Source organism: Schistocerca cancellata, chromosome 4 (assembly GCF_023864275.1).
Source record: "Schistocerca cancellata isolate TAMUIC-IGC-003103 chromosome 4, iqSchCanc2.1, whole genome shotgun sequence".
Taxonomy (NCBI): domain Eukaryota; kingdom Metazoa; phylum Arthropoda; class Insecta; order Orthoptera; family Acrididae; genus Schistocerca; species Schistocerca cancellata.
In genome coordinates, this window is record NC_064629.1 from 677,440,377 (window position 1) to 677,464,680 (window position 24,304).

At 42.0% G+C, this 24,304-nt stretch overlaps 1 protein-coding gene and 1 pseudogene across 1 annotated transcript in view; both read right to left on the reverse strand.

The window, feature by feature from the left end:
* LOC126184378 (plexin-B) overlaps positions 1-24,304 on the reverse strand; it is a 981,143-nt gene that overhangs the window by 132,058 nt on the left and 824,781 nt on the right. The window lies entirely within an intron of this gene.
* Positions 17,049-17,166, reverse strand: LOC126185545 (5S ribosomal RNA; annotated as a pseudogene).

Consider the following 24,304-nt stretch of genomic DNA (forward strand, 5'->3'; position numbering starts at 1 on the left):
CAAAGGACATGAAATGGAAGCAGTATTTGAGAAGGGAGTGAGACATGGTTGTAGCCAATCTTCTAAATTATTTAGTCCCTACACCGTCAGGTGGCTTGCGGAGTATGGATGTAGATGTAGATGAACAGCGCAGTAAAGGAAACCAAGGAGAAATTTATAAAAGGAATTAATTTCCAGGGAGAAGAAATAAAAACTGTAAGGGTTGCCGACGATAATGTAATTCAGTCAAACACGACAAAGGACTTGGAATAGCAGCTGAACGGAATGGATCGTGTCTTGAAATGAGGTTATAGGGTGAACATCAAGGAAAACAAAATAAAGGCAATGTAGCTGAATCAAATTAGGCGATGCAAAGAGAATTATTTTAGGAAATGAGACATCAGAAGCAGTAGATTATTTTTGCTAATAGGAAAGCAAAGTAACTGTTGACAGCCGAGCAGAGAGGATATAAAATTCCGACTGGCAATAGCAAGAAACGTGTTTCTGAAATAGAGACATTTGTTAATATCGAATAATAATCTAGATGTTAGGAAATCGTTTCTGAGGGTACTTGTCTGAAATCTACCTTGAAGAGAAGTCAAACGTGGACGGAAAACAGTTTGAAGAGAAAGAGTACTGAAACTTTTCAAATGTGGTGCTACACAATAATGCTGAAGACTACAAGGGTAGACTGGATAAATAATGAAAGGATATTAATCAAACTGGGGAGAAAACATATGTTTGGCACAACTTAATTAAAAGAATGGACCGGCTGATAGAACACACCCACAGGTATCAAGGAATTAGCAATTTGGGAATGGTGGGGGTAAACGTTTTAGAGGGAAGCAGGGAAGATTAGGGTTTCACTTCCAGTAAGTAGCGAAGTCATTAAAGGCGGAGCACAAGCTCGGACTATTTCAAGGATGGGGAAGGAAATAGGCAATGCCTTTGCAGAGGAACCATGCCAGCATTTGCCTGGAGCGATTTAGGAAAATCAAGCAAAAACTAAATCTCGATGACCAGAGACGGATTTTAAACCGTTTTCCTCCTGAGTACGACTTTAGTAAGCTAACCACTGCGTCACCTCACTCGCTCGTGCAGAGGGGGGCTACAGCTTGATTACAGAGAGCAGGTTCAAACATGTTAGTTGCAGTAATTTTGAAGATATGACGTCACTTGCACAGGATAGTCTAGAGTGAAGAGCTGTGTGAAACCAGTTTTTCAGTTGAAGACCACAAAAACATATAGCAATAAAGAGAATTGGCTGTAAATGGCCATGTTATGAATGTTCAACGTCTCTCGACCACGATGAGTCCTTGACCACCAATCAAATTCCACTTAGTTTTATTCACATTGAACATCGTTATATTTATGACAAGAAAACAACAAACAAACAGACACTGTCCGAACAGGCTTTGAAGGCCCGAAGGCACCGACCGGACGCCGTGTCATTCTTAGCCCTCAGGCGTCACCGGATGCGAATACAGAGGGGCGTGTGGTTAGCACACCGCTCTCCCTGCCGTTGTCAGTTCTGGTGAACGGTGCCGCTCGTTCTCAATCAAGTAGCTCCTCAACTGGTCTCACAAGGGCTGAGTGCACCCAACTTGTCTACAGCACTCGGCAGACCCGGACGGTGACCCATCCAAGTGCTAGCTAAGCTCGAAGGCGCTTAACTTCAGTGATCTGACAGGAACCGGTGCTACCACTGCGGCAAGGCCGTTACATTTACGTGTATTACACGTTCAGTAAACTGGACAGTGAGAATGTTTTCTGCTATCATTTAATTTCCAATCCTCTCACACTGCTCCTTATAAACAAGATTTCCACGATTTTTTCCCCTTAACGGTTAAGGAATAACATGACTGTGTGTCATATTACTGAGGACGAATTTGGAGCAACCTGTCACTAATTAGGTTATAAAGTTTTTATCGTCTTCGACGATTTCGGGTCTTTCACAACGTTCTACGAAGGTACACATTTAATTTTATCATCTCATGAAATTGACTAAGTGCGCGCATTCCGTAGATGAGTATGATAACACAAAAAGCCAATACGCCCCCCTTCTTTCTTATACGTTATTTCTAAAGCCAAGTCATTATAATACAATTTAGGAGAGTTTTACCAAAACTGAAAGAAACGGCGATGCCTTTGTTTGAGGAATAATTTCCGTATCTAAGTGGCATTCATTGGCTTTCAGGTCGTGCCTATACAGTGATCTCAATAGTCGAACGTGAAATATGACGATACAAACGTAAGGACAATACAACACCCAATCCCCGAGCAGGGAAAATCTCCGACGGGGCTGAGAATCGAACCCGTGCCCTTTTGGTTAGCAATCCTCCGTGCTGAGGCGGACAACTAAGAAAAGCTGTCCTCAACTACGAGTAGTACGCGCTTGCATTCCTCTGACCTTTAAACTGCGTTACCCAGTTAGTTAGTGGGAGAGGGGAGAGGGGGGTGGGGACATACAGTTTATCGTGGACTCTGAACCACGGAGCACGCTGGAACTTTTCACATTAACAAATCATTGCCAGAGGTGAAAGAAGAGGTAAGTGATAGAAGTCTGGAATCTACTCACAATTTTTTGCATTTTTTCTTTTTCAGCACAAGATTCTTTTACCATGCAAGGTAATTTTCTTCATCCTATTTCTGCGCCATAACTTTCTTCTTTTCTTATGGTGGTCGGACTCAGTTCTTGGCATACTATTACACTTAAATTTTAAGTACGTGTATAAAATTCGCTGATGCCTATTGAGCCAGAGTGCCACACCGAAGGGAGAAAGGGATATCTACACTTATTATAAACTGAAGCCCCCTGCCGCATATTTTGTTGGTATGAGTAGGCTAACCTCAGTCACTCCCAGGAGGAGCTGCCAATGTTCAGGGATATGACACGAACGCTCATCTGAAGCAAACAACATCATTTGGTCTTGTGCCCTATTCCGAATGGTTTCCGAGATAGAACCAATTTAATGTTACTTTCCTACGTTTTTCTTTAATTATTCGGAAAGCGCGGCCATTAGCGAAAACGTGTCGCAGTACAAAATTAAACTAAATTCAATTCCCTACAAAAAGGTCCTGTTCATCTTTCCTCTAGGACTAATAGTTTGCGTGAAGAGAGCGAGAGAATATGTCTTGTATGAAACTGTTCGCCTCTACTACCTCTACACTTCCGAGGTACATTCTAAACATTGACAATATAGTGAATAATACAGAAGAAAATAACAATGTACATTGTAATGTACATTGTAATGTATAATGTATCTTCGCGGGTACTGGGCGCGTTTGGGTCACCCTCTCCCCAAGGGGAGTGGCGGGTTCAGCGGCGTTCGCGGCGCACGATGCGGAGGGTCAATGTGGAGGCTGGCCGTGTGGCATCGCCCGCTCTGCCTGTGAGTGGATATGTGGCTGCTCCTTCAGCAAGGTCCGAGCAGGCACACGGGGGGAGGGGTTTATTAGTTATTGGGAGCTCCAACGTTAGGCGGGTGATGGAGCCCCTTAGGGAAATAGCGGGAAGGTCGGGGAAGAAGGCCAATGTTCACTCTGTCTGCTTGCCGGGGGGTCTCATCCGAGATGTGGAGGAGGCCCTAACGGCGGCGATAGAGAGCACTGGGTGCACCCGACTGCAAATTGTTGCTCATGTCGGCACCAATGACTCCTGCCGTCTGAGTTCAGAGGTCATCCTCAGTTCGTACAGGCGGTTGCCGGAATTGGTGAAGGCGGAAAGCCTCGCTCGCGGGGTGAAATCAGAGCTAACTATATGTAGTATCGTTCCCAGAACCGATCGCGGTCCTCTGGTTTGGAGCCGAGTGGAAGGCTTAAACCAGAGGCTCAGACGATTCTGCGGAGATCTGGGGTGCAAATTTCTCGATCTCCGCTATCGGGTGGAGAAATGTAGGGTCCCCCTGAATAGGTCAGGCGTGCACTACACGCCGGAAGCGGCTACAAGGTTAGCGGAGTACGTGTGGAGTGCACATGGGGGTTTTTTAGGTTAGAGAATCCCCTCCCTAGGCCCGACAAGACGCCTCCTGAGACGCGGCAAGGTAGGAGTAGGCAAAATGCAACAGGGAATAACAATATTAATGTGCTAATAGTAAACTGCAGAAGCGTCTACAGAAAGGTCTCAGAGCTGCTCTCATTAATAAACGGTCACAACGCCCATATAGTACTAGGGACAGAAAGTTGGCTGAAACCAGACGTAAACAGTAATGAAATCCTAAACTCAGATTGGAATGTATACCGCAGAGACAGGCTGGACAGTGAAGGGGGAGGCGTGTTTATAGCGATAAGAAGTGCAATGGTATCGAAGGACATTGACGGAGATCCGAAATGTGAAATGATTTGGGTGAAGGTCACGGTTAAAGCAGGCTCAGACATGGTAATTGGATGTCTCTATAGGCTCCCTGGCTCAGCAGCTGTTGTGGCTGAGCACCTGAAGGATAATTTGGAAAATATTTCGAGTAGATTTCCCCACCATGTTATAGTTCTGTGTGGAGATTTTAATTTGCCGGATATAGACTGGGAGACTCAGACGATCATAACGGGTGGCAGGGATAAAGAATCCAGTGAAATTTTTTTAAGTGCTTTATCTGAAAACTACCTTGAGCAGTTAAACAGAGAACCGACTCGTGGCGATAACATATTAGACCTTCTGGTGACAAACAGACCCGAACTATTTGAAAAAGTTAACGCAGAACAGGGAATCAGCGATCATAAAGCGGTTACGGCATCGATGATTTCAGCCGTAAATAGGAATATTAAAAAGGGTAGGAAGATTTTTCTGTTTAGAAAAAGTGACAAAAAGCAGATTTCAGAGTACCTGTTGGCCGAACACAAAAGTTTTGTCTCAAGTACAGATAGTGTTGAGGATCAGTGGACAAAGTTCAAAACCGTCGTACATAATGCGTTATATGAGTATGTGCCAAGCAAGATCGTAAGAGATGGAAAAGAGCCACCGTGGTACAACAACCGAGTTAGAAAACTGCTGCGGAAGCAAAGGGAACTTCACAGCAAACATAAACATAGCCAAAGCCTTGCAGGCAAACAAAAATTACGCGAAGCGAAATGTAGTGTGAGGAGGGCTATGCGAGAGGCGTTCAATGAATTCGAAAGTAAAGTTCTGTGTACTGACTTGGCAGAAAATCCTAAGAAATTTTGGTCTTATGTCAAAGCGGTAGGTGGATCAAAACAAAATGTCCAGACACTCTGTGGCCAAAATGGTACTGAAACAGAGGATGACAGACTAAAGGCCGAAATACTAAATGTCTTTTTCCAAAGTTGTTTCACAGAGGAAGATTGCACTGTAGTTCCTTCTCTAGATTGTCGCACAGATGACAAAATGGTAGATATCGAAATAGATGACAGAGGGATAGAGAAACAATTAAAATCGCTCAAAAGAGGAAAGGCCTCTGGACCTGATGGGATACCAGTTCAATTTTACACAGAGTACGCGAAGGAACTTGCCCTCCTTCTTGCAGCGGTGTACCGTAGGTCTCTAGAAGAGCGTACTGTTCCAAAGGATTGGAATCTACTCTGTAGGAATCAGCATGGGTTTCGAAAAAGACGGTCATGTGAAACCCAGCTCGCGCTATTCGTCCACGAGACTCAGAGGGCCATAGACACGTGTTCACAGGTAGATGCCGTGTTTCTTGACTTCCGCAAGGCGTTCGATACAGTTCCCCACAGTCGTTTAATGAACAAAGTAAGAGCATATGGACTATCAGACCAATTGTGTGATTGGATTGAGGAGTTCCTAGATGACAGGACGCAGCGTGTCATCCTCAATGGAGAGAAGTCCTCCAAAGTAAGAGTGATTTCAGGTGTGCCGCAGGGGAGTGTCATAGGACCGTTGTTATTCACAATATACATAAATGACCTGGTGGATGACATCGGAAGTTCACTGAGGCTTTTTGCAGATGATGCTGTGGTGTATCGAGAGGTTGTAACAATGGAAAATTGTACTGAAATGCAGGAGGATCTGCAGCGAATTGACGCATGGTGCAGGGAATGGCAATTGAATCTCAATGTAGACAAGTGTAATGTGCTGCGAATACACAGAAAGATAGATCCTTTATCATTTAGCTACAAAATAGCAGGTCAGCAACTGGAAGCAGTTAATACCATAAATTATCTGGGAGTACGCATTAGGAGTGATTTAAAATGGAATGATCATATAAAGTTGATCGTCGGTAAAGCAGATGCCAGACTGAGATTCATTGGAAGAATCCTAAGAAAATGCAATCCGAAAACAAAGGAAGTAGGTTACAGTACGCTTGTTCGCCCACTGCTTGAATACTGCTCAGCAGTGTGGGATCCGTACCAGATAGGGTTGATAGAAGATATAGAGAAGATGCAACGGAGAGCAGCGCGCTTCGTTACAGGATCATTTAGTAATCGCGAAAGCGTTACGGAGATGATAGATAAACTCCAGTGGAAGACTCTGGAGGAGAGACGCTCAGTAGCTCGGTACGGGCTTTTGTCAAAGTTTCGAGAACATACCTTCACCGAAGAGTCAAGCAGTATATTGCTCCCTCCTACGTATATCTCGCGAAGAGACCATGAGGATAAAATCAGAGAGATTAGAGCCCACACAGAGGCATACCGACAATCCTTCTTTCCACGAACAATACGAGACTGGAATAGAAGGGAGAACCGATAGAGGTACTCAAGGTACCCTCCGCCACACACCGTCAGGTGGCTTGCGGAGTATGGATGTAGATGTAGATGTAGTAGATGTAGAAATGTGTTCGGTCTCGGAAGCCATTAGGAATGGAGCATATGTCCATACGAAATTGTTTGTTTCAAATGATCGTTCGTGTCATAGGCCTGAATATTGTCTGTTCCTCCTGTGACATCCTGTATAATCTATTACTGCTACGCCAGAAGCATCGTCCGGTCATGATACCCGTGAGAAATGGGGATAGGTCGTTAGTTGGAATACGAAGTTTCGTAGACATCGAGGTAATTAGAGAAGGAGCACACACTCGGATTGGAGAAGTGTGCACAAGGAAGTAAGCAGTGGCTTGCTGAAAGGAACCATTCCAACATTCACCTCAGTTATATAGAGTAAAATCTGGAAACACAAACCTGGAGGGCCAGACAGGAATTTGTACCTCAATCCTCCAGTGCGATACGTCGTCCGCTGTTAAGCGATAGAAAACTAGTGTCGATCTGCCTGAGACGGCGTTCAAAACTAGCGCCTCTCCGTTACTCATCAGGAGTTGTACTGCAAACAGTAAGCAATATTCCCTTACATTTTTCTTTCTTTTTGTCCGTTCTACCTAAGTTATTTGTTATAAGTTTGTTATTTGCTGTTGGCTGTTGGAAACCAGTGATTTTTCTTTAGCGTGACATATTTCATATATTCTTAAGGGTCTTTGATTTACTGCAAATGATGAGTATTGCGTACGATAGTAAAACCAAACATTAATTTTTTTAGCTAGTAACAGCAACAAATAGTTTGAACATAAAAAACACTATTCCAAAATGATCATACTCCTTGAAAACGAATATATGCCATCCTATTAACAAACGACAAACGAAAATTTATTTTTGGAGACCGAAAACAGGTATTGTTTGCTTCTTTATACTACTGTTATCTCGTTCCGCTTCCAGAACAAATGGAAGAAAAATCTGCGTAGAAAGCTAATAGAAAATTGATTGAGACTCGTACTGCTAGGAAAAGATTTGACATTGTTTAGGCAGGACCTACATTCATAAAAGCGTACTGTGTAAATGAAGCAAATTCGAAGTAGTGTTTTACTGAACGCGTGACAGCTGTCTACCATGGAGGCTGATAGACAGCTTTCACCATACTAAATAGCTTTTTCTCTCTATAATTGTTTCAGACCTAATGTACGACGCGAGTCCTTTTGGAAGCAAGTGACACAAATCAACGAACAGAAGTATTGACATGTGTCGTTTCCACACCTGCAGTTAATTACTTCGTATACAGAAACGATCAGAGCAACACTTTCGTAGGGCTAGGTGGAAATTACAGAGCCCGTTAAAATGTCAAACACTGTGACATGAATTTCATGTTTGAGTGACCTTATTTTTAGAAAATATCAGTACGCAAGCATAAAATGCTGTGCCCTGAAATAAACCTAACTGACAGATTACTACTTTTTACCGCACTGGGTTTGGAAGTCATATATCCGTCTTTGGCGGGCACACTCTTCCATCTGAGCAATCCGAGCACACTTAACAGGTCGCATCAAACCTACACTCTATATTTCGGAGATCTATAAATATAAGTGAGACGTGTTAACGGACTGCATGTAAAGGTCAGGAAGTGAAGCGTATTCGGATGGACCAGATAGAAGAAATCTGCTCTCGAAAGGCGAACACCTGTTTCATTACGTTAGAAAGTTTCTAAATTAGGGCAGTTTGCTATGGAATATCATGGTCCATCATCCTTTATTCTCCAAAAACCCTGAGTACACAGTTTAATAATTTGAACTTGACCAACGTCGTTTCTGCATCCCACTGGCCATCTCCTTTGTTTTAGATCAACGGAAACGAGGGAAGGAAAATAGTTAGCTGTGTACGAGCACTGCTGCTATTTTTCAGGTGACATATTTCTTTCCTCAAGCCTCTAAAAGTGTAGTCTCTGCTGAATCATCCTCGTCCGGCTGCGTCATTATTCATGAGAATTGTTTCAGCAAAACGACAGCCATAGGAGAGTATCAAAGTTTTCTTTTTTCACCCCGAGCCTACCCGTTCCACTACTGCTGTCGCTCCCAACAGTCTTCTCACGTTTGAGAACATGTGTTTTCAGAACTTCTCGTAGAACCTGTGTCACAACACTGAGCTAATGGAAAATACACGATTTGTTTTCGGTCTCTCTCTTCTTCTTCTGACCAGTGTGAAAGATATTTTTCTATTTCTAATGGCTATAGCTACATATGCATGCCCGTTACATCTGAAAAAGCTTTAAAAAATCTTTAGGCAACGACAATCCCAAGACTTGAGCTCACTTGTCTGCAAAATGTTGGAGAATTCGCAGAACGTAACAACTTTAGTATATCGTCCAATTAAATATTTTATATGAAAGTCTCAAGTAAGTGGAAACCTAAATCAGCAAGCGCTTCTTATGTTTCAGAAAAGTTGACTGTAGTCTCCATTTCAGCAACTGAAGGCTGGAAAGACGCGAAGTGAGGTGCTGGTGTGAAGCTTAAAAATTTACGTTCTGACCGCGATTCAGATCTCGTATAATTTCACGATTGTCTCATTTTTGAAAATGTGAAGTCAATGATATTGAATATAAAGACATTTCTGTATACAATAAATCACAGGCACGTGGTCGCCGGAAATGCACGCGGTGCGCAAACCAAACAATAGAACGCCAGACAGTTTGTCGATCGCGTAGGAACAATTGAGTCATTTCGATAAGAAGGCATACTTGCGTCGCGACGACCAGTATGTTAGTATCTTTAGTGAAGAGATTTTTATTTTATTCTTGGATGTATGTACCGTCTATGCAATCAATTGAAGGCTTGAAACAATTTGAGCACTTGCCCGCGAAAGGCAGAGGTCCCGAGTTCGAGTCTCTGTCCGGCACACAGTTTTAATCTGCCAAGAAATTTCATATCAGCACACACTCCGCTGCAGAGTGAAAATCTCATTCTGAATTGAAGGCTTGTTGCCATACGCGTTTCACTTCATTTATGATCAGTGGCCTGTAATACATGTTTCCTTTTTACATGCAATAAACGTATTATGTTGTAGATATAATATGCTGCTATATTACATTTTGTCGTGTCTTTCTCTTGTTTCTTTTTTTTAGGCTAAAATCGCCTTTTGTAGCGCTGTACTGATGATGCTTTCCAAATAAATGAAGCGAAACGCGTATGGCAACAAAGTAACCGCCTTCAAGTGGTTGCATAGACGGTATATACCTCCCAGAATTTAAAGCAACCAAGGGAAAGACGGAAAACAGAAAAAATGACGATTTTTATTTTAGTTTCCATATCTGTAATGTAACATTGCGTCGACGTAGACGTCAGTAAAGAATAATTACGGTGATGACCAACAAAATCAGTAGAACTGGTTATCTGTGAGGTCGTCTGTATATGGCACCACCACATATTCGTTCTTTTTTATTGAAGAGAAGAAGAGCTTCTTAGCTGGGATCGCTATAAATACTTTATTGTAGATAACTGGTTTTGGTAAAAATAAGCCACCATCTTCAGACCTGTAATAAAATTACAAGAAGTGCTACAAACTGTTAAACAAATAATCCAACATTCACTTTTCTCCTAAGTAATCACTACAGATCACCCCTTCGAGCTCAACATGAGTAAACTAGTGGATATTGTGGCACGCCAGGCACTAAGGAATACACACAGCCTACTCGCATTTCAGAATAAAGTATTTTATTGATATATCGGCCAAGAAGTTGTTCTTCTCGTAAGTAATCACGACAGATAATGTTGATAATATTTGGTTGGTGGGGCGCTCAACTGCGCGGTTATCAAAGTGCGTACAAATTCCTCATCTTTTCACTGTCCAATCTCGCCATTTTCCCAAATTATTATGAAATGATGAGGAGAACACAGACACCCAGTCCCCGGGCGGAGGAAATCCTCGATCCGACCGGGAATCGAACCCGGGGACCCATCATCCAGAGACAGTGACGCTAGCCACTAGACCACGAACTGCGGAATAATCACTACAGATTGCCACTTCGAGCTAAACATGAGCGAACTAAAACAATCGTTCGTAGAGTGTGGCGAGTATTTTAGTGTGATGGAGCAAGAGTCACAATAGCCCGAGCGCTATTTTGCAACACTCTACATATAGGCCAAGCTGAGCAATTTTACAAATGAGCTAAAAGTGAACCTTTTACAACTTAAAGGGTATCAAAGTATACAATTTTTGGCGTAAAATTCAAAATAGGGATTTCCAATTCTGAGCTCACTTAAAAATGAACAAACGCTCGCCTTGCTGGCATGCAAAATATTGTGTTTTCTTTGCGGAATGGTTTTCGGCTTCTTAGACTATCCTTGCGCCTGTCATTCGAAAGCAACTGGAGCACCGCGGCAGGCCCTAAATAAAAGTTCCCCTTCAACGCTTGGTTTAGTTCGTAGGAAAGTATTTGCAACATCGCACGGTCGGTGAGCAACGTCCGCACCGCGATTAGCACGCTGTCCCAGCTGCCTCGATAACATGGTTTCATCAGAGAACGGCAATATAGCAGATTTACTGCTGCGAATAATGGACCAATTACTCTCTGATTGTGTTTAACATAGCTGTTTTAATAAGCGTATAACCTGCAACGAGTCATTCGCGTTTTAATATTACTTCGATCTGTTACTGGAATAATAATATCGGCATTCTGCGGTAGGCTTTGACTGAAACTGGCATTTAGTGTGCTACTGTTCCAGGCGTCGAATTGCCAGATGTGCCTTATATACTGCAACGCTATCAGAGTGGTTAATTACGAACAGTGTCGAAGCTTGCACGGCGTCCACGTTGGGGCGCCACGCGACGACGAGCGGGATTCAAACCCTCTTCAGCTACTCTGGTTGATACCAGTTTCTTCCAACATTTTTCTCTTACTGAGCACCGTATTTGCTGACGACGATGCTGACGAGATGTAAAAATCTAGCCTTTCTTTTCGCTTCCTTGCTATGTTCAGGTGCAAATGCATCAGTGACAGAGAAACAGTCCCACATGGAACGTTTATCAGGGTCTCTAACAGTTGCCTTTACTAACTGATTTACCGTTTTATTAAGAAGCACTCCACTGGGCCTGTATGAAATCTTCAGTAGGCAGAAATGAGAGACGGGGAATTGACGCCCTTATGTAAAATGTATCATATGCTAATTTAGAGAAGTACTTTGACTATGTTGACTAGAGTACGCTCTTTGATATTACGAAGGTTGTTAGAAAGAAATGTAAGGAACAAACGGTTCTGTACAACATGGATCGAAGCCAAACTGCAGTTATAAGAGAGTACACGACAGGAAAGCAATAGCTGAGGAGGGACTGAGACAGGATTGTTGACTGTCCCCGCTGTTATTCAATCTTTACACTGAGTTATTCGTAAAGGAAACCAAGTAGAAATTTGGAAAGGAATTAAAATTCAGGGTCAAGAAATAAAAACATCAAGGTTTGCTGATGACACTGTAATTCTGTCCGAGACGACAAAAGACTTGCAAGAGCAGTTTGAACGGAATGGTTAATGTCTTGAAAGCGGGTTATAAGCTGAACATCAACAAAAGTAAAACATTGGTAATGGAATGTAGTTGAATCAAAATCAAGAGATACCGAGGGAAACAGATGAGGAACTGAGGCAGTAAAAATAGTAGGTGAGATTTGATATTTGGAGTGCAAAATAACAAACAAGCGCCGAAATAGAAAGGATATAAAATAAACACGGGCAATAGCAAGAAAAATATTTCTGGAAAAGAGAAGTCTGTTAACATCCAATGTAAATTTATTTGTTAGGAAGTCTTTACCGAAGGTGATGCAAAGCTTTCGGGTTTCCAGCCAGAAGGCAGGGTTAATATACCACGACATTTAGAGGTGTATTATAAGAAATGATGACTATGGCATTCGTCGAAACTTAGCGGTATCTTAACGCTGCCACCCGCCCGGAAACCCGAGAACGTTTCATCAGTAGCACACGCCGGGAGGATTAGATGCGTAAATTGAGTAAGTAATGAGAAGGTACTGAATCGAACTGGGGAGAAAAGAAATGTGTGGTACAACTCCAGTAAAAGAATGCTCGGTTGATATAACATCCTGAAGGATCAAAAAATACTCAGTTTCATAATGGAGGAAAGAGTGTGTGGAAGGAGGAGGGAGAGTGAAAACTGTAGAGGGAGACCAACGCTCGACCACGTGAACACGTTCAAATGGATGTAGGTTGTAGTAGTTGTGTAGAGATGATGAGGATTTACGGGACAGACTAGCGTGGGAAGCTGTATCACACCAGTCTTCGGACTGAAGACCAACACACAGTAACACCTTATTAAGATAGGTTATCTTTTTAGGGTCTTGGTACTCGGGAAAAAATATAATTATACGATTCTTAAAAAATCGGAACAGCAGCAAAAACTGAGGAAAGAAAGAAAGTGTAGGAATGGCTAAGAGCATAGCGTGCATCTCGGCGTACAGGAACTCCTTGTGGCAAATAGTAACGAAAATAAACAAACACACACCATCTGGATAGCAACTTTTTATTTACCGACAACCGGTTTCAATTTGCATTGCAGATCGTTTTCAGGTCTAGTCGGCAGTCATTAAAACAAAGGCGTTTTTCGTTGCGGCAAGATCTTCTCATGAAATTTCAATCACCAACTTCTTACTCCGAATGTGAAAATATTTTTTTGGCACCCACCTACATAGGAAGAAATCATCATCATAACAAATTACGAGAAATCAGAGGTCGCACGGGAAGACTTGACTGTTCGTTTTTCCCGCACATAGTTAGAGAGTGCAACGGTAAAGAAAAAGCCTGAAGGTGGTTCGACGAATCCTTTGCCAGGCACTTAATTGTGAATTGCAGATTAATCATGTAGATATACATTTCAGGATTAACGATGAGCTACACAATAAGAGCTAAGAAACAAATGTTACAAACGTATTGACAGAACTGTGTTCAACGATCATATTTGTTCTTGTTTGCAAAAAAACGCAATGCAAAATTACCGAACATATTAGAGACTTTAAGAAATTTTCCTACATTTTAATGAATAAAAACAGAAATACGCCGAGGACTTACTGTGAGTTAAAAAAAAAGTGCGAAGAAAGAGCAGTCTAGTAATGAGGTAACCGTTCGGGGTGCACTCAGCCTCGTGATGCCAATTGAGGAGCTACTCGACCGATTAGTAGCGGCTTCGGTCAAAGAAAATCATCATAGCGACCGGGAGAGCGGTGTGCTGACCACACGCCCCTCCTATCCGCAGCCGGCCGTGGTGGCCGAGCGGTTCTAGGCGATTCAGTCCGGAACCGCGCGACTACTACGGTCGCAGGTTCGAATCCTGCCTCGGGCATGGATGTGTGTGATGTCCTTAGGTTAGTTAGGTTTAAGTAGTTCTAAGTTCTAGGGGACTGATGACCACAGATGTTACGTCCCATAGTGCTCAGAGCCATTTGAACCATCCTATCCGCATCCTCACCTGAGGATGATACGGCGGTCGGATGGTCCCGATGGGCCACTTGTGGCCTGAAGACGGAGTGCTTAATGAGGTAACCGTAACTATAAGTGTAGTACATTTCATTTCACTTATGTAGTTATGATTTTCTCGTGACTAACTACTTTTTCTTCCTCTTTCTTTAACTTAAGTACGAGTCGCCAGTGTATTTGTATTTCTGTTCATTAACATCAAGGAAAATTTCTTAAACTCCCAGATATGTTCGATAATTTTCCACAGGCTTTTTAAAAAATGTAAACCACAACAAAAATGTGCGATTCACAATCTCCTGTCAACATACTTTAACATTTGTTTTCATCTATTATTGTGTAGCGCATCAACCATGCTGAAATGTACTACATTAAGGGCTCTTTACGTTCGAATTTTTATTAATTTTCTTTATTTGATTATATATGAAGAAATAGTTTTACACTGCTTTAATGTACTCATCTATGACTTAGGCACATGTCACGTGACTAGGCTATATGAAAAAATTTACCCACTACATAATTGTTTTTTATGTTAGTTTAACACAACGTCGACAAACTGAACTCTGGGGTGTCATGTACGTGCGAGTCCATAATATTTTTTGTTATTTCTACCATCCATGAGACAAGTGTTCGTAATATCACTCTTCTGAAAAATAATTAATGTTATTGACTTTTTGTTCCATGCTAGACCTGAAGATGATATGCAGCGCAGAACGAAACTGGTTATCGGCAAGTAAAAAGTTGTGTAATTATTATCACAAAAGGACCACGGTTTCTAAGACATGGCGTCAGTTATGAAATAACAAAAATAACAATACCGATACTACTACGATTACTACTGCTACTATTGGAAACACGAGAGTTTATCAGTAGTGTACTTTGGGAAGTCTAATTTTCTGTAGGTATTTGCAGTGTGGCCTTGTGTGGAAGTGAAAAGTGGGCTATAAACTACTAGAAGTAATGGTAATAACGGCAGTGGCAGCAGCTAACGTTACTTAAAGCGGAAATTAAGAAAACTAAAGAACTCAAACACCGCTAATGACATTCACAGTACATCTCAGTCCATATATCATAAAACGTCTTCTGTTGGGGAAATGGTGGAAAAAAGACGAGATCGATGTTTATTTTCGTATCTGTAATAAAAAATTCCATTTGTCAAGCCCAGTTTGAATTTCAGCGGGACGTCCGCTAGAGGAACACGTGAATCCAGGTTGCATTAGCAAGTTAAAACTGATGATGGAAGCTTCACGGTGAATGAACAGCATTTGCAGTGAGGTGACTGGGCGTCGCACTGTGGGCAGCTGTGTTTCAAAATTAGCCGATAGCGGGCGCTATTCACGCGCCTCACACGAGGCACTGCAGCCGACCACTCGCCGCGATAACAGTTGCGAGCTCGCGAAGCCACGCGACACTGGCGCTCGCCGACCATACTTTTTTTGTTTTTGGCTTTGGGTAGCAAAGACCATACAGCCAACAGTAGACACAAAAGTGCCATATTAACGTAACTGCAATTTCCACAGTACAACAATAAAAAGAGATAAATGTACAAATGTAAGTTCTTGATGTAAAATAAGAATACTAAAAGACGAACACCAGACGGCAAGCAGTAGTTACAACAGTGCCAAGTTAACATTAGAGCAATTTTCATAACAGAACAATGATAACAGTGTGAAGTACAAAGTTAGGTTCGCTATATAAATTTAAAAGAAAAATAGAAAAGAAAACCAATACACACAGAGACACAAAATCACGATCCAGGGTTCGAAATGGGCCTATTCCAGAGGAGAGTGACATCCACAGCAACTTATAACTGAAATCTGGACAACTGTGTCGATTACAAAGTTCCTAATGCAAAGTAAAAACACAAAGAGACGTCCCATTTTACGAATCGGGCTGTTCCCATGAGAGGACAAGATCCACATAACTTACAGGTCAAAGCTGGATACCGACATCTTTTAAATAGTTAATGAGAAAGTAATACCTTTATATATCTCATTGGATAATTGTAACAGCTACACTTGTAGCGACGGGGTAGTCCCTAGCAACCAATTTTTTGTACAAGACCGCCTATGTAGTCGAGTACTTCGTACATGCAGATATGACGTGATACAGATCCGCCACTGCCATTGGGTCCTGATCACAGTGACCAGAAGCGATGGTTTTCAACCGGTGGAGGTAGACAGGGTAGCATCCTTCTCCCAGCTTCATGCAAATGAGCGGTCACTTGACGTTTACTAAGCATCAATGAGGTGAACCATGGCCGAGAAGAGACGTTTGGTTGCCGGCCAGAGTGGCCGTGCGGTTCTAGGCGCTGCAGTCTGGAGCCGAGCGAACGCTACGGTCGCAGGTTCGAATCCTGCCTCGGGCATGGATGTGTGTGATGTCCTTAGGTTAGTTAGGTTTAATTAGTTCTAAGTTCTAGGCGACTGATGACCTCAGAAGTTAAGTCGCATAGTGCTCAGAGCCATTTGAACCATTTGAGACGTTTGGTTGTATTGCCGCCAGATGGCCGCCCTTACAGTGATGGGATGCGTGCCATTCACAGACCATATAGCTTCTGAAGGAGTTCGCAACGCCAAAGATGTGTAAGCACCTTCTAGAGAAGTGTAAGGTCTGATCAGAAGAGGTAACAGATAAAGGCATTTCTTTCCTGTCAAGGCTGTAAAGAAAAGTGTAAAAATTCTTCTGGATGCCTAGTGCAGAACACGGCGATCAGAAGCTTTGTGGAAAAAGAAGCACTCCGTCTTCAGGCCACAAGTGTCCCATCGGGACCATCCGACCGCCGTGTCATCCTCACCTGAGGATGCAGTAGGAGGGCGTGTGGTCAGCACACCGTTCTCCCGGTCGTTATGATGGTTTTCTTTGACCGGAGCCGCTACTGTTCGGTCGAGTAGCTCCTCAATTGGCATCACGAGGCTGAATGCACCCCGAAAAATGGCAACAGCGCATGGCGGCCCGGACGGTCACCCATCCAAGTGCCGGCCACGCCCGACAGCGCTTAACTTCGGTGGTCTGACGGGAACCGGTGTTTCCACTGCGGCGAGGCCGTTGCCTTTGTGGAAAGGATAGTTAATAATAAAACATTAATAGTAACTGTAATATTTTTCAATATTAAAGGGAAAAATGGAAACTGATACGATACAACGCCTCGGGCGGTTGAGTACCTTCTCAGAGAGCTTAGTGTTACTGAGAAGGCATTTCCCATTGAAATTCTTTTTTCCGTTTCTTATACGAATTTCAACATAATAGCATAAACGATGAGCTCAAAGGCACCGTAAGTTAGATCTAAACTGATTCACCATAAAACTGCTTGGCAAGTGCAAAATGTGTTCCTAATTTCAACTCGCACTCATAACTTTGTGTTTCGAGAGACGCCTGTGTCAAATGAACACGGTGACATTCCAACTCAAAATTTTAACCTGACATCATCTCTCCCCTGCTTTTCTGAACACCACAAAAGTGTGCCGGCCGGGGTGGCTACAGTCTGGAACCGCGCGACCGCTACTGTCGCAGGTTCGAATCCTGCCTTGGGCATGGATGTGTGTGATGTCCTTAGGTTAGTGAGGTTTAAGTAGATCTAAGTTCTAGGGGACTGATGACCTCAGAAGTTAAGTCCCATAGCGCTCAGAGTCATTTGAACCACAAAAGTTTTCCCGTATACCTTGCTGAATGTTTACTCCCAAGAGTAAATATTTGGTGGAAATGGTGTTAGTCACAACTTATGGATTTTTTTCTAGAAATGAGCCTCATCTAATTTATCTGAAACGTTCAGTATAGCGTACAGCAGTACTACCGTTCGATGCTGTAGGCGTTCTACCTCATCTTTAAGGAAGAGAAGCAACTTGTGCTACCAATTTGCGAAACACGACATGCGCTACACTGAAGTCCAATCAGGTGGTGTCGCAGACCTTTTCACCAGTTTCTAAATAGGCTGACCAGCCTCAGCTGCTTGTTAGCTTGTGGCGAAATTTTGTGAACTTAAGGAATTTTGAAATCACTTGAGCAGTTACCAGATGGAAGACTCAACATTTTCCCAAGCTGCAATATCAAAACTTCCTGGCAGATTAAAACTGTGTGCCGGACCGAGACTCGAACTCGGGACCTTTGCCTGGCAGAAGTGAAGCTGTGAGGACGGGGCGTGAGTCGTGCTTGGGTAGCTCAGTTGGTAGAGCACTTGCCCGCGCAAGACAAAGGTCCCGAGTTCGAGTCTCGGTCTGGCACACTGTTTTATTCTGCCAGGAAGTTTCATATCAGCGCACACTCCGCTGCAGAGTGAAAATCTCATTCTGCAATGTCAAAAGTCAAATACTCATTGAATGTAGACGATAATGCCTGAATCCAGCTGTTGCTTCTCTCCTATGTGATAGGAAACGTCAAGTGGGTAAGCCTATGGTGTGACCGTTTATGCAGTGGAATGTCACGATATTCTTGCAATAGACGAGTCTTCCCTCCTCGGTTACGAAAAATTGGCTACTGTTATCAAAACGCTCATCGGACAGATGTATCAATCTCACCAGTCACATGCTCTCATTCCATGAGACACAACGCAGAGATCTGTGATTTAATTCAACACAGGCGGAAGCTAACTTCGCTATACCTCTTCGACTTTCCGACTTCTGATGAGAGTATATTCCATCACCATGTTTCGAACCTGTTAGCTCTGTGTCAAAGCGTTAACATGTCGTAGCTATCTCGGCCACAGACGCGGAATAGTTGCAATCATTAGGTTCGTAAGTCCTTGATGCACGGTATCACGTGTGATTGGCGAAGACTCTATGTAAGGAATTCACATATAACGTGGACACAGAGGTTGTAAAGTTTGCCTGCGTCATAATTTTGACTAACAAGAACTGTAAACAAGATTTATAATTTTAACATCTACTAGCCACAAATATATACATGAAATGTATTCGCAGTTGCGAATACGAATAACTATCAGCTGTATATGAAAATGGCGACAGTGAAAATTTTTGCCGGACCGGGATTCGAACCCGCATTTCCCACTTCATGTAATTGATCATTTTATTTTTTGGGGACAGGCGTCTTATGACACTTGTTCCAGTTCGTCTTTTCTTCCATTAACTCAGTTAATTTTTGTTACGGAGGGCAGCTAACCCTCTGACCGAACACGCTGAGCTACCGTGCCGGCGATCCGTGCACTACTTACGGCTACACTCAAACCTCCATCTGTCATCGTTCCTGCCTACAACCTTACTAAATTTTTTAAACTGAAAGTCGCTGTTTGTTATTGGCGGATAAATACGATATTGCAGTGCTTATGTTGTTAAGAACATGCATGCATGTTGGAAGGAACATTCCATCGTTCTTCTTAACAACACAGGCACTGTAATATCGTAGTCACAAGTATGGCTTAAAAAGGTTTATTTGAATAAAACCATGAGCGGTTTCGATTTCTTTTAAATCCATCTTGCTGGGACTACGTTTTGTATTCGTTATTGGTTTCTGCACAAGGACAGACATAATTTTCTTTCACAGTTCGGTAAAATTTACGAAGGATTTAGTTCTTTTGACCTCTGAAACCTTTCCATGAATGTTTTGATAAAAGTTATTAAAGGTGAAATGCGGTGAAAACTCACGTTCTGTATAATTCTACGTGAAGAAATCGCCCAGTGTTTTTGTTACGAATTTTAAAATTAACAGATTTGTGGACGTGCACTATGTGAGTGCTGTTCAGATCACTGAAAAACTTTTTAACCCATACCATTCTATGCTTTATGGTAGCATACACGACAAACATCTACAAAACGTGGCCCAGTTTCACATGGGAAACACAAACAATATTTTCAGAGATGTTGCAGCTGTAAAGTTGTTAGGTTACCGATACTGTAAGAGTGTATAGGGGCAGTAAAATATGTCTTTGCTAGTACAATGACATTAATTTAATAATCGAAAAGAGAAGTAAAGTTAGTTAAAATAATCTCTAATATGGTATTCAACTGATTGGTTAGCATTACACATAAAAACATTAGATACAAACAATAACAAATACAGTGTACAGTAAATAAGTACAATAAGATATGTTTTTTTGGTATAGCGATTGAGCTAAGTTTGAACATGCACTTGTAGATTCAATGTTTAAACTTAGCTTAATCTCTATAACAAAAAAAAATCTTACTATGCTTATTTACTCTACACAGTGCTTCGTATCGTTTATATATAACAGTTTCATGTGTAATCTTAACCATTCAATAGAATTCCATATTACTAATAATTGCAAATACTTCTACTCCTCTTTTCGGTTATTAATTTAATTTCATTGCACTAGCAAAGATACAACTTATCGCGCATATACATTCTCACAGCAGTGGTAACCCAATTACCACTGTAATAACGTTGAAAATATTGTTGATGTTTCTCACGTGATACTGGGCCACGTTATGTAAATGTTTATCATGTGTGATGGCATTAAACATAGAATGGTGTGGTTTAAAGATTTTTCCAGTAAATTGAACAGCATTCACGCAGTGTACGTCCTCAAATGTGTTAATTTTAAAATTCGTAACAAAAACACAGGGCGATTTCGCCACACAGAATTATACAGAACGTAAGCTTTCACCTTATAACACGTATCCTTCGTAAATTTTACCGAACTGAGAACAAAAAAATACTGTCTATCATAGTGCAGCAAACTAATACCGAATACAAAACGAGGTCCCAGCAAGAAAGCCAGGAAACCTGTAACAATCGTCTGAAGATGGATTTGAAAGAAGTTCGAAACCGGTCATGGTTTGATTCAAATCAACTTTTTCAAGCCGTACTTGTAGCTGGTTGCTGTTTAAATTGTAAACCTTGCAGTACTACATCAACGGTTCTCAAACTTTCCATTTCGGACAAGATAACTAGCAACTGTAGAGTTTCGAAGATCTTCCAGGAACCAATTCAGAGGAGATTTAAGAATAGAAACTGCACGGATCAGTATTTTCAGGTGCTATCCGTCGACTTGTTCAATCGAGTCAACACCATGCAACTGTATTTCCAACAGTATGAAGGAAGGTTAGAGTTTAGCGTCCCGTCGACAATGTGTTCGTTAGAAAGAGTGCATTAGCTGAAATCGTCAAGGAAGGGCGAGGAAACCTCTTAAGAAACCGTCTCGATGTCCGCCTGGTGTGATTTAGCGAGACAGTGGAAAAACAGCATCAGGATGGTGGGATGAGCATATCAACCTGATTTCTCATTAATAAATTCAAAATGTCTCAGCTACTTGAAAAAATCGCTTGGACAAGCTTAACGATGCCTTCACTATATTAGGTATCTATTGAACAACTTTACTTGCGCCCGCTTACGTGTTTGGCGGAACACAGCTTTTTTACCGGTACTTCGGTATATATCTCTTTACACATGTAATACCTACTTGACTCTGAAGGTGAAATCGGTGGTTTCCTTTGTGCTGATGAGGGTTAACTTATCTTTTTTTCATAATTTGTTTACTAACTGAACGGTATTGCCTTTTTATAACAGAGGTTTCTCTCTCCTTGCAACTATATGACTGGATACATGCTGAGAGAGTTTAAGATTGTTTGGTTGATTTCGCGGAGGGGACCAAACAGTGAGGTCATGGGTCCCATCGGTTTAGGAGAAGGGAATCGGCCGTGCCCTTTCAAAGGTACCATCCCGGTATTTGCCTGAAGCGATTTAGGGAAATCACGGAAAACCTAAATCAGGATGGCCGAACCCCGGTTTGAACCGTCGCCCTCCCGAATGCGAGTCCACTGTGCTAACCACTGCGTCACCTCGCTCGGTAGAGTTAAAGGGTTGTTAGAAGAATTTTCGAAGAAATAATTGCAAAATTATAAGGAATACGAAACTGGGATTCTATATCCGAGGCGCAAACCTATTTCTTTTTCAGCTGGTTGTTTCCTTAAGATGACTACCTCTGTAAGTAACGCAGAAAAGGTGAAACAGCCTTAAGAAAAACGTGCGAAACAATCTGTACTGTCCTTCATGTCGTTGGCAGCGACTACTGATTTTCGTTCCTTAAATTTCTGTCGCTCTCAATGTAGTCAATTTCGGTCCAAAAGTAAGCATTCATATAGGTGAGATTAATAATAAAAATGTAATAATTCCAGAAAACAGTGACCAATTCGTCAGGCCGAGTCGAACTCATGTGTAATTTGTTTGCAATCGTTAAATGAAATGATATGAGGTCATTTATCACAGGGCTATAATTCGGAGATTTAATTTTATTCCTAAACTGCGTAACAGTGTAATCGCGACGTTCCGATTTCGCACGGCCAAATACGCAAATATGTAATAGGGTAATAATTACTTTAATTGATATATCCGCGTGATTAAATATTTAATGTTTATATTGCTGATCAAACGCATTTTGTAAATATTTTTAATTTACAGGCTAATGTTGATCGATATGCGTGCAAAAACGTACAGTCCAAAAATAATCTAAGGACTATGTTACACAGCGGAGGACTGATTACCTGTACATGGAAGCACTTTTCGCCTGTTCGCCTGGTAGTAGATAGATAATGAACTACATTTAGGTTATATTATAAAATTCAGAAGGTTTGCTTTTCTGTTCTACTGAAGAAGAGTGAAGAAGTGGGAACGGGGGGGGGGGGGGAGGGAGGGGAAGATGTCGGAAAGAAAGGGGGGAGAGAGTGGTAGGGCTTGTGTGGCTGGAAATGGTGGGGGGGGAGAGGATAAGGCAGAACTTACAGAGGGGGAGATGAAGTCTTATCTGTAAAGAAAGCTCGTACGCCTTTAATGGCTAGGAGACACATAAGAGCAGTCCAGCAGTAGAAAGAGAGCCTCTTCTCACTTGCCCACGCTTGGCACTTTTCCTGGCGACCAGTTAAAAGCAGCCTGGGACTAAATGTCGTTGTATGGTGGAGATAAGCACATAATTCATTTGCTGCCACGTTGCAGTGTAATTAACAGTGATGTCATCTATCAACCAAAATGATGCGGTTAAATTTTTACCTGTCTACGTGCAAGCACGATAGGAAAAAATAAAAATAAAACTGAAGCACAAGGTTCTCTAACTGGTCATTTTGATAAGCACGCTGGAAAAGTTATTTATATTTATGAATACAAAATATGAACTTAGAATGTTCCACAGTATTTATTTTTCTTCTCAACCGATTTTCGATTTACAAGGAAAATAAATACTACAGTACATTCGCAATTCGTGTTTTTCATTCATAAGTTTGTTATTGTTCTGCGAAGCTGTGAGGAAAGAGTTCATTAATATTCTAAACTGTTAACTAACCTGTCACGAAGCGCAAATGTAACGGAAGCAAAGTGGCTTTTCAGCTACGAAATATCTATCGTTCGTACCAACAGATAAAAATCATTAAGCACTCACGAAGCAGCTTAAACTCTGCGACAAATTTCTTGTGCTGAAGAATACCTTTAGCTTGTCGTTACTGCTACAACGTGATTTAGTTCAAATCTGTGACGACCGGATACATGCCACGCTGAATCACGCAGTTTTACCTAGTCATATGTACGTCCCGATAGCTGAGTCGCAGGCACAGTAGCTCAGCGTGTTCGGTCAGAGAGCTGGTTGGCCTCTGTAATATAAAAACTGAGCGAAAAGACCAACAAACGGACTTCAGCGGATGCCATGTCACGTCCGCAACGACCAAACACAACGATCAACAACGAACAAAATGAAAAAAAAAAAGTGGTCAGCATGACGGATTGCTATCCTACGGGCCCGGGTTAGATTCCTGGCTGGGTTGGAGATTTTCTCCGCTCAGAGACTGAGTGTTGTGTTGTCTTCATCATCATTTCATCCCCATCCGACGCACAGGTCGCCCAATGTGGTGTCGAATGTAATAAGACCTGCACCAAGGCGGCCGGATCTACCCTGCAATGGGCCTCCCGGCCAATGACGCTAAACGCTCATTTCCATTACCTAGTCATATGGGCAATAGTTTTCTCTAGACTCTAAGTCACGTATGCTTGTATTTTTGGGAAGTACAGTGTTGCTGTGGCGGTATTAACGTATTTACATTCTGCTGACATCCACAGAATATTCGTTTTACTTCACTTCCAACGAGACTACAAAATTCTATGATAAAGCGTTGATATATCAGATTTTTATTGCAAATGCAAGTTCCCCTTTTTTCAATCTGATATACAGAATTAATCACCATAATATTTCATAAAGGGTTCAAAATATCGGGAAAAGGATGTTAATAAGTAATGGTT